Consider the following 11023-nt stretch of genomic DNA (forward strand, 5'->3'; position numbering starts at 1 on the left):
AGGGCCACAGCTCAAATGAACTCACAGTGACTGCAACGGCATGCGCATGACCTATGCCAGATCACGCCCGCCAAAATCACGGCATGGATGGGAGAGTGCTGGGGACCAGCCCCGGGAGAGATCGGGACTTGAGGAGGGTGGATGTAGCAGGCGATAGAAAGAAGTTGCACCGGACAGGAGTTTAAACCTTTTTCTGAGCCTCTGAGAATATTTTATTTGTTACTGCACTCGGGAGGCAGTGTATGGGGAGAATACATGTGTATCTCTCTCTTCCCAGGGCCACAGAGTTTATTTTTATATCTTACAACAATGATTACATCAGTCTATATTTGCATTTCAAAAGATACCTAATATGGGACTATTTCCCCAACATGAATCAAAATATTCTTAGAAAGTCATAATCATAAAATTCAATGATTACAGTTCCTGGAGCAAGTAGACAAAGTTTAACTGGGAGGGGGGAGTCATGGTCACCGTTGCCAGACAATTAGAATCTAAAAGTCTAATTTTTAACTTATAGTAAGCAAAACAAAAATTCTTATTAAATTATATTATAATCTATTTTAACTCTTTATATATCCTAATTTATGTATCTATAAAATTTCTGCAACATTCCTCTTTCTTATTTTTATAATCTTCTAATGATTAATTCATAATGTAAAATCATGTCCTTTTTCTTGATTCTTAGTTTTCAAATTTGCATTTTATATCTATGAAAGCATTAATATCTTCACTACAAAATAAGCAGGAAATGTCCCCGAACTCATTTGTGGGTTTTTTTTGTACTTTCCCAATCTTGGTCTTCATCTCCATCTCTGGGATCTAGTCAGAGCAGCCATTTCATCAATATTAATATTTTCCAATGTTTAGGTTTTATATTACTTTTTTCCATAAATTTATTCGTCTTATTTCTTTTCTCAGACCATCTCAGATCATCAATATTTTGAGGGCAAAGGGGAACAAGTCAGTGAATCCAAAAAGCACTATACAAATGATTTTATTTTTTTTTAAATAATAAAACTAAAGGAGGAAGTGGGGCTGTGTCCACCCAGCCAGAAACTGGAACTTTGTCATTCAGTTTCTTCAGCCACACAACAGTCCTACAGCCTCGTTAGCTGAGTTATGAGACCTGGAACTTTGTCACGCGGTCTCCTTAGCCACACAACAGTCCTACAGCCTCCTTAGTGGAGAGTGGCGCCACCATCTCCCTCTTTCTTATTTTCAGTCGATCCACTTGAAATTCCATTGACAGTGTTCTGATGCCTTGTGCTAGTTGTCATTAGATGACTAGAAAAAGAAAAACAATAAGTAAGAAAACAAAAATTATCAATCCCAAATAATAAAAAGTGGCCACACATTAGTGGAACCTATATATTCCCTAATATATTCATTTTAAATGAACCTTTGTTAGTCTCAAAAATATGTAAAGAACCAATGGATTCACTACGTAAAATTACCTAAGGAGCTTCCACATATGCAGTTATAGCTCTAGATATAATCCAATATTTATTCTTAGAGTGATAATAATAAAGAGTTACTTTGGCAGTTGCAGCAAATAAATGGAAAAGATCCTTTGGTAAATTATGCTCGCGCACAGAAGTGGAAGAAGAATAAATGGGAGTTACCCTGTCTGGAGAACACGAAGCAGCAAGTGGTTCTTCAGGAAACACATGTGGATCATACTGAAATAAATTCTCTTTTCTAATAAAAAACTGTATAATCATAGCTAGGGCTTCTAACACCCCATTCAATCAATTGATTAGTATAAGCTGTAGTAGGATAACATTGCTTTTGAAAAACTGCAATCAAACTATAATGGATAGCCACTATATGGATCAATACTATTCTAAACATCATCTAGTAAATAACATCTTTTGCAAGGAGGGAAATGGAAGGTAGAGGATAATCTTCTGGATAAAAATCATAAATTATTGGCCCCATAAGTTTAAGACTCCATACATCTCGATAGCCAGGTTGTTCCTGAAATGGAGAATCAGCAACTAGTGTGCATTGACGTAAGAGAACACAACCCTTTTTTGAGAGACTTTTGTTAGTATAAAAACAAATGGTGGGAATCTCTGAATAACCTTCATAATTGACATCTTGACTTTTAAACAATATGTAACTACTGTCATCACCTCCTATAAGCTGTGTATCATTTGTGGTTACCTTAATTGGTCCCTGTGCCCGGGCAGCAGGGTGAAAATATGGTGGTGGGTCAAGCAAATTTGCCCAAAACGGCTCCGCTCCCACTAAACAAGAGAATCCAATAATAATTAAAAATAAAACTAACCGTACCCGTATAGTAAGCAAAGAGATCATAGCCAGGAAAAGATTAGCTGGATTTTTTTGAAAATTATTTTCTTCAAGAATTTGTTCAGCCAAACAACTAAGCTGTTTAATCTGACCCCATGTTGGCAAAAACTCTTGACGAGTAGATCTTGCAAAGCGGCCTTGCTCACGTCGCTTTGAGTGAAGACGAAGCCGAGCAAAAACAGGCAAAATATTTTCAACCATATCTGTAGAATCAGGCGTTTTTGATGATGGCAGAACGGAAGTCGATTCTGAGTGGGAGAATCGCTCATATTCTCTTGTCGTTTCGTTTTTCCAATATGGGTGCAGGACATGATATGACCGTCTCGGGGACCTGTCCACATGGCCTGACGAGGCGATCTGGGATCCCAATGGGCGATTCTGCATTCTGAGGAAAAACATAAGCATATTCCCTCCCAGAGGTTAGGAGAACACCTGATCCCTTCCACTCTGCTGCCTTGCCATCTTACCATAGGACTTTGTTTTGGTTTATCCAGTTCCCAATGAAGAGACATTGGAGAAACTCCCTCTGGATTAAGATTAAGATGGTTAATTACAAAGAGAGCATGAGATAAAATATGATGAGGAGAAACATATTTAAATTCTCCCTGCTGTAGTTTAATGATTTGATTTTTAAGAATTTGATGAGTTTGTTCCATTATAGCTTGACCTTGAGGATTGTGTGGAATGCTATTAGTATGCTTAATATCAAACTTTTCATAAAATGAGGCAAAAGCCTTATTAGTATAAGCAGGAGCATTATCAGTTTTTAAATGTTTTGGAATTCGTATATATGAAAAGCAATAAAAAAGATGTTGAGAAACATCCTTAAAAGCTTCTCCTGTATGGGCAGAAGCAATAATAAGATGTGAAAAGGTATCTACATATATATGAACATAGGGTAATTTCCCAAAAGTATTTACATGGGTCACATCTATTTGCCAAAGATGACTAGGTAATAATCCTCTGGGATTAACTACCATTAATAAAGAAGGCACAAATCCAGGACAATGAAAGTATTGCTTAATGATCTGTCTAGCAGATTCCTGAGTTAGGTCAAATTGATGTTGGAGAGCCCGTGAATTTTGATGATGTAAAGCATGGCTCTCCATTGCTCTTGTAAGGCAGACATTACTATAGATTGTGTATAAGAATCTGCCAAGTGATTTCCTTCTGTTAATGGACCAGGTAAAATAGCATGTGCTCTCAAATGTCCTATAAAATGGTGTTTTGTCCTATGAGTTAGAAGAGATTGTAAATTAAATAAGAAGGTAGAAATTGTTGTTTCTGGCATTCTTTCTGCCAATGATAGCCTTTTTGGCAACGAGGGCAGAGTGTGCTGGAACATTAACCATTTCCCAAGAAGATATCTTTGAACATGAAGGCCTAGCCCTTGGGGCTGATAAATTACCACCATTAGTTGGACAAGTCCTAAGAACATGACCCATTTGTCCACAAGTATAACATGGACCAAGATTGACAACTCTAATTGTTTGTGGCTTTTGAAGCATCTGTGTGGGTGTTTTTCCTTGAAAGGCTGTAGTATAGCTATCCCCTGCATAAAGAAGGGGGTAAAATCAACACAAGCCTTTATATAATCAGAAATGCTTCATGTCTTTCTAATAGGGCATATCAGAGCTTTACAAGGACTATTGGCATTCTCATATGCCAGCTAATTAAGCACTATTTCAGTCGCTTGTTCATGAGGAATAGTTTTGTCACAACATCAGTCAATCTAGCCAAAAAAGTTTCATAGGACTCATCTCCCTTATGCTTTATATTAATCATGCTATTTGCAGGTGAACCCCTTGAAGGGAGATGTTTCCATGCCTCAATAGCCATAATGGTTATTAATGTAAGATTCTTTCTTGGTATTTTTAATTGTACCCCTAGCAACATAGGAAGGGTAACATCTTTTTCCTTTTGTAAACTAATCTTTTTTTTTTTTTTAAAGATTTATTTATTTATTATGTATACAGTATTCTGCCTGCATGTGTCCCTGCAGGCCAGAAGAGGGCACCAGATCTCATTACAAGTGGTTGTGAGCCACCATATGGCTGCTGGGAATTGAACTCAGGACCTCTGGAAGAGCAGTGGGTGCTCTTAACCACTGAGCCATCTCTCTAGCCCACTAATCTGACTTTTAACTTCTTTATATTGTACTTTCCAAAGCAGAAGTTGTCCTCCTGACAAACATGATTTTGGCCACCTAATTCCAATCACTAGGAGTTAACCAATAAGTTCCTAAATTATCCACCAAAGTTAAAACATAGGGAGCAGTGGGCCCATATGCTACAACTGCCTGTTTCAATTCTTTAATTAATTTATAAGGCCGAGGCTCCCACACAGGCATCTCTTCATCATTTGTATCAAACATTACTGGTAACACCTAACAAAAGCTTCTCCTGCTCCAGCAACTTTTCTAACTGCTGCAGCAAAACCTACAGGCTCCTTGTCTATTTTTGGCCTCTTTTTAGGTTTCTTTTGAAAAGGAGGTGGCCAATTCTCCTTAACATTTTAAATTTCCTCTTCCTCTCCTTCACTTTCTATTTGAAAAGACTCCTCATTCTTCTTATCTCTTCTCTCTCATTGTTAACTTCCCTTTCTAATGGATCTTTAAATAAAAGAGGAGTAATAGATTTATTCTGAGGTGAGGTTTCTGAAGATTTTTTTACATTTAGGTAAACCCCCAACTTCCATAGGCGCCAAAACCTGCTTCATTAATGACCAATAAGCTAAAGCGTTCACAGGCATGGCTTGTGACCATTCATACCAAAATCTAATTTCCTTCTTTATCCCAATTGTCAATATCTAGGGAACCTTGATCAGGAAACCAAGGACTAATCTCATGCACAAACTGTAAAGATTCACAAACTTGTTTTTCATTGACTTTTATTCCTTTCTTTTTTTTTCAAAGCATATTTTAAAATATCAACAAAAAGTCTCCTTTCCTTAGACTCCACCTGTCCCACTGTATTAATTTTTCTTTTCTCTTATATACTCTCCCCAGCCCTATCCTCTGACCAGGGGATCTTTATTAATTCTTTCTTATTACCCACTACCACCCAGCCTTACTCTTTGACCAAGGGATCTGCAGCACCCTAGTGGGATCCTTGCTACACTGGAAACACCTTATTAATACTTACCCTACTTCAAGTCTCCTGTTCAGGCTCCACTTGTGTCGGGGCCCAGCTCCAGCAAAGATTAGGACTTAAGAAGGATAGACGTAGCAGGCGATAGAAAGAAGTTGCACCGGACAGCAGTTTGAATCTTTTTCTGAGCCTCTGCAAATATTTTATTTGTTACTGCACCCGGAGGCAGTGTAAAGGAGAGAATATATGTGTATATCTCTCTTCCCAGGGCCACAGAGTTTATTTTTATAGCTTACAACAATGATTACATCATTCTATATTTGCATTTCAAAAAATATCTAATCAGTGACTATTTTCCCAACATGTATCAAAACATCCTTAGAAAGTCATAATCATAAAATTCAATAACCACAGTTCCTGGAGCAAGTAGACAAAGTTTAACTAGGCGGGGGAAGAGATTCCTTTAATATTTCTTCATGGTCACTGTTGCCAGACAATTAGAATCTAAAAGGCTAATTCTTAACTTACAAGAAGCAAAACAAAAATTCTTATTAAATTATGTTATCTATTTTAAACCTTTATATATATATATATATCCTAATTTATATGTCTATATGATTTCTGCAACATTCCTCTTTCTTATTTTTATAATCTTCTAATGATTAACTCATAATGTGAAATCATATCTTTTTTCTTGATTCTTAGTTTTCAAATTTGCATTTTATATCTATAAAAGCATTAGTATCTTCACTACAAAATAAGCAGGAAATGTTCCCAAACTCATTTGTGGGTTTCTTTGTACTTTCCAATCTTGGTCTTCATCTCCATCTCTGGGATCTAGTCGGAACATCCTGTTCAGCCATTTCATCAATATTAATATTTTCCAATGTGTAGGTTTTATATTACTTTTTTCCATAAACTCATTCATCTTATTTCTTTTCTCAGACCATCTCACATCATCAATATTTTGAGGGCAAAGGGAACAAGTCAGTGAATCCAAAAACTACTATACAAACGATTTTATTTTTTAAGTAATAAAACTAAAGGAGGAAGTGGTCCTTTGTCTACCCAACAAGAAACTGGAACTTTGTCACATGGTTTCTTCAGCCAAACAACAGTCAGTCTCTTTAGCTAAGTTATGAGAACTGGAACTTTGTCATGCGGTCTCCTTAGCCAAACAACAGTCATACAGTCTCTTTAGCTGAATAGTGAGTGGTGCCACCAGGGGAGGGCCTCAGGAAGTCCCACCCCTAGCTGAGAAGCTATTGGCAATTGGCGGCTTCCTGGGAGGGAGAGTCGTTTTCTTTAGGGATATGATTTCTTAGGTCCTATACATACAGGCATATGAACTCTGTGTTTTTAAAAAGGAGGGGGGGGAGAGAGAGAGAGAGAGAGAGAGAGAGAGAGAGAGAGAGAGAGAGAGAGAGAGAGAGGACATGAAGTAAGGAGGGGAAAGTTTCAGGAGCACAAGAGAGGGATTACAGGTGGATTTGATCAAAACACACTACATGCATGTATGAAGTTCTCTGTTAAACATTATAATTTAAAAAAAGATCAACAGAAAAACTAATAATGAGATAGAGCAATTATGATATAATTAAAACATATGACTTATTTATGGATATTTATATTTGTATTTTCAGACCATAGTTGGTCAAGGTTAATTAAAACTATGGAAAACAAAACAGACCTTTATTCTCAGTAAGCCTTAACATAAGCATTCACCTTCTCTACATTTTACTGTTCAGATTCCCAAATCCACCATAAAACACAAATGTAGACTAGTACCATGTCATAAATACAATGATACATCTCAAACCAACGTGCTAGAATCTATGTTTGAATCTAAGATAAAATTACAGTAACTGAGTTCATGTTTACAACATTAAAAGGACTTAGGATTTATATTAGTTATCCTAAGACTCTTTTAAAAATTAAAATGTTTTTCCACCATGCCAAACTATAGATGAAGAATATAAATTTTGGAATCACACAAATTTGAATTTCAATACTAGCTTTCCTTACTTGCAAATCCATGAACAATATTTCTAAGCCCTCTTCCCTCCTCATCTACAAAATAAAAATAACAACACTATGCCAGAGGGTTGTAAAGGATTCAAATAGCTAAAATGTTATTGGTAAAATTTCTGGTTTATTGTATCCTCCCAATAAGCAGTTTCCAATGCTCTGTCAAACGAAGGGTTAATACCCTTAACTGACAGGGGTTCTTATAAATGAGATTCACAGGGAAGGCACAAATAACTTGCAAGAAAAGATAAATATATACAAATAAGACATAATTCATAAATAAATGAAAAACTAAAGTCACAATAACAAGTATTTTCCTGCCTTTTAAAATTTCTCATTTCATTTAAACGCAGCCTCCCTTAGTAGCTTCTAAAGTAAGTGCCTGAACATTAAAGTGGACACTTTCTCAGGTATGGGACAACGGAGGCATCATGGGGAAGTGTGCTATGAACTGCTGTCTTCTGTCATATATATTGGCATGACGTGTAGGGGTCTCGGCAAACACCAGGACTGGCAGAGTAGTATCTGCCTGAGGCAAGAAGGAAATTCAGTTCAACACTACTCAACAGCCAGTGTTGGGTCAAACTTCTAGAGTCTGACCCTGGGCATGTTTAGGCATATTTAAGCACAGGACAATTGTGGAAAAAAGTGTCCTGATGATAATTAACTCAATCCCATGTCTACAATAAAGCTAAGACATGTTTACATTGAAAATCTTTACAAAGTACATATGACCTCTTCCATAAAGATGGGTTCTGTTGCCTGAGAAACAGTGCTCAGGATAAAGGTGTATGGAGGAAGAGTCTGGGATAAACAATAGTCTGGTGGACTCAGGTGTGGCCTGGCCCTACAGATAGTGAAGATCACCAGGCTATTAACTACATCCATTCTCAGCTTTTCCGGGTAGAAAACAGGTATACATTGCTTTACTTTGAAGAGACAGCTCTGTGTGTTTAATATTCCTGGTTTTCCTAGTGCTTATCTGTAAGCTCAAGGACCTCACGCCCTCTACAATGATGAAGGCAAGGAGCACGGGGGGAGCTGATGAGACAAGAGGTAGATATGTCTATAACTCTCTGTGTACACGCCGAAGAGTCTCAAAGAAAATAGTTAAATAATAAAAATAAATGACAGTAAAGGATAACAAATAATCAAATAAGATTTCAAAGTCTACACTGATACAAGCCAACATGCAAATAAATAGGAGATAAAGGAAGGCTTCTCTTTACAAAAGAAAATCAACTAATAATAAATGTAGGCAGAATAACAGAACTAGAAAAACATCATCCATTTTCAGCCATCCCAGTAACAATTCTTTTAAGCAAGAATCATTGACACTAGTAGGGGCATTATATAGTTTCAATGTCTCTCCACAAGATACTAACTTTAGTTTCAAGAGGTCCCATTTATTAATTGTTTTTTTTCAGTGTCTGTGCTACTGGTGTTATATTTAGGAAGTGATCTCTGGTGCCAATGCGTTCAAGACTACTTCCTACTTTCTCTTCTATCAAGTTCAGAGTAACTGGATTTATGACCTGCTCTGGTGATCAGATGGCCAAACACCCTGGCTGTCATTATAAAACTCTCATCCAGTGTCTGATGGAAGCAGATGCGGAGATCCACAGCTGAGCTCCGGGAGTCCAATTGGCAAGAGAGAGGAGGGATTGTATGAGGGAGAGATATTGAGACCATGATTGGAAAAAGCACAGGGACAAATAGCCAAACTAGTGGAAACACATGAACTGTGAACCAATGGCTGAGGAACCCCCATGGAACTGGAGCAGGCCCTCTGGATAAGTGAGACAGTTGATTAGCTTGAACTGTTTGGGAGGCCCCCAGGCAGTGGAGCCAGGACCTGTCCTTGGTGCATGGGGCCTATGCTGGGACGCTTTGCTCAGCCTTGGTGTAGGGAGGAGGAGACTGGACCTGCCTCAGCTGAGTCTATCAGGCTGGGTTGACTCCCCTGGGGAGACCTTGCCTTGGAGGAGGTGGGAATGGGGGGTGGATTGGGGGGAGGGCTGGGATGTGGGAGGAGGGAGGACAAGGGAATCTGTAGCTGATATGTGAAATTAAGTTAATTATAAAATAAAAATATTAAATAAAAATGATACTAATTTTAAAAGGTAAAATGACAGCTTTGTTTTATTGGGTAAACCTTGCAGGTGTACCATGTGAGCAAGTGTAGCCCTGCCAACAATGTGGCTGTGGACAGCCCTGGCCTCTGCTGTGATGCACTGGGAACACAGTATCTGCTCCAGGAGCTCCAGCAAGTGGATCTGATGTCATCAGGCAGGCTCACAGGGCTCTGCAGAAGGACCTGCCTGCACTTGGCCAAGAAATGCAGAGGAGGACTTGACAACTTCTCTGGATTAAGGAAACTGGGAGAGAAGGATGGTAAAGAGTGACCTTGGTTTTTCTTTTGCTATGGGGAATGTCATTGGAGCAGCTGGAGAAGTGTGAATAAGTCCTTTCAATTATATAGTGGCACTCTAATAATGCTGCTTTCTGATTTTTATAATATTTTATTCTTTTCACCAGTAGGAGATATCTTTAACATTCTTCTTTAAAGAATTGGGACTCTACAATCACTTAGGAGATGGAATGAAATTGGGCAATAGATGTATCTCATGTTCACTATGAAAATCTAGAATCTAATTCCAAATGTGTTCCTCAGGATAGATCGGGGACTGCAGTCTGGGTTGTATCCTGCACTTAGCCTCCAGGCAGAACCTTCCCACTTTTTCCGTTACTCAGAAAAAGACGTTCTTCCTTTTCCTTCTTTTCTACCTCTTGATCTTTAGGATGTTGGCCGAGGCTGGGGCATGCTCTCCCTGACACTCTGGGTCCTTTCACTCATTCTCTGAGAACCTCCCCCTAACTTTAGCCATGTGGCTGCTTCCAATATCCATTACTAAGGCTTCCGGCTTTCCAGGACCCTAATTTAAAAGGCCTGGCTCTTTCTTTTTAACTGCCTAACCTGTTTCGTATCCCGGAGACTAAATTCCTTCACCTGTTCAAAAACACATTAACAGCATCAGCTTCCTCCAAAATTTCCAGTACCAAAGACTTATTGATGACATTGCCTCTGCAGCAAAAGATGGTTACAAAAACGACAGTTGCCGGGCGGTGGTGGCTCACGCCTTTAATCCCAGCACTCGGGAGGCAGAGGCAGGTGGATCTCTGTGAGTTCAAGGCCAGCCTGGTCTACAGAGTGAGATCCAGGAAAGGCGCAAAGCTACACAGAGAAACCCTGTCTCGAAAAACCAAAACAAACAAACAAACAAACAAACAAAAATAACAACAACAAAAAACCCCAACAGTTACAGGCTCCTTCTCACATGCCTAGTAAAAACAAAATCAGAAAGGTTAACCATGGCCATGCCACTCCGTAAAGCCCCCCTCCATCTTGGTTAAACAACGACAGTGCCCCAAACTAGAATAATTTGGTTCCCAGAATTAAAGTAACTCAATTTTCCTCATTCTTGCCCTCCCCAACTGGCTGACCCCAGTTATGGCCAGGCACAAGAGAGGGTTATCCGTCACCAACATTCTTTAACCCTCGCTACTCCTAACAAAGGCCAGCTGCAGGC

General features: G+C 38.7%; 1 long non-coding RNA gene across 1 annotated transcript; it reads right to left on the reverse strand.

The window, feature by feature from the left end:
* Positions 1–230: 230 nt before the first annotated feature.
* On the reverse strand, positions 231–5687 carry LOC131919967 (uncharacterized). Its single transcript, XR_009381481.1, has 3 exons — positions 5460–5687; positions 2299–2701; positions 231–1287 (listed from the first exon to the last, which is right to left on the reverse strand). It is a non-coding gene; the product is annotated as an uncharacterized LOC131919967 (long non-coding RNA).
* Between the last annotated feature and the right edge of the window lie 5336 nt (positions 5688–11023).

This window comes from Peromyscus eremicus, chromosome 9, assembly GCF_949786415.1.
Source record: "Peromyscus eremicus chromosome 9, PerEre_H2_v1, whole genome shotgun sequence".
In the NCBI taxonomy this organism is placed as follows: domain Eukaryota; kingdom Metazoa; phylum Chordata; class Mammalia; order Rodentia; family Cricetidae; genus Peromyscus; species Peromyscus eremicus.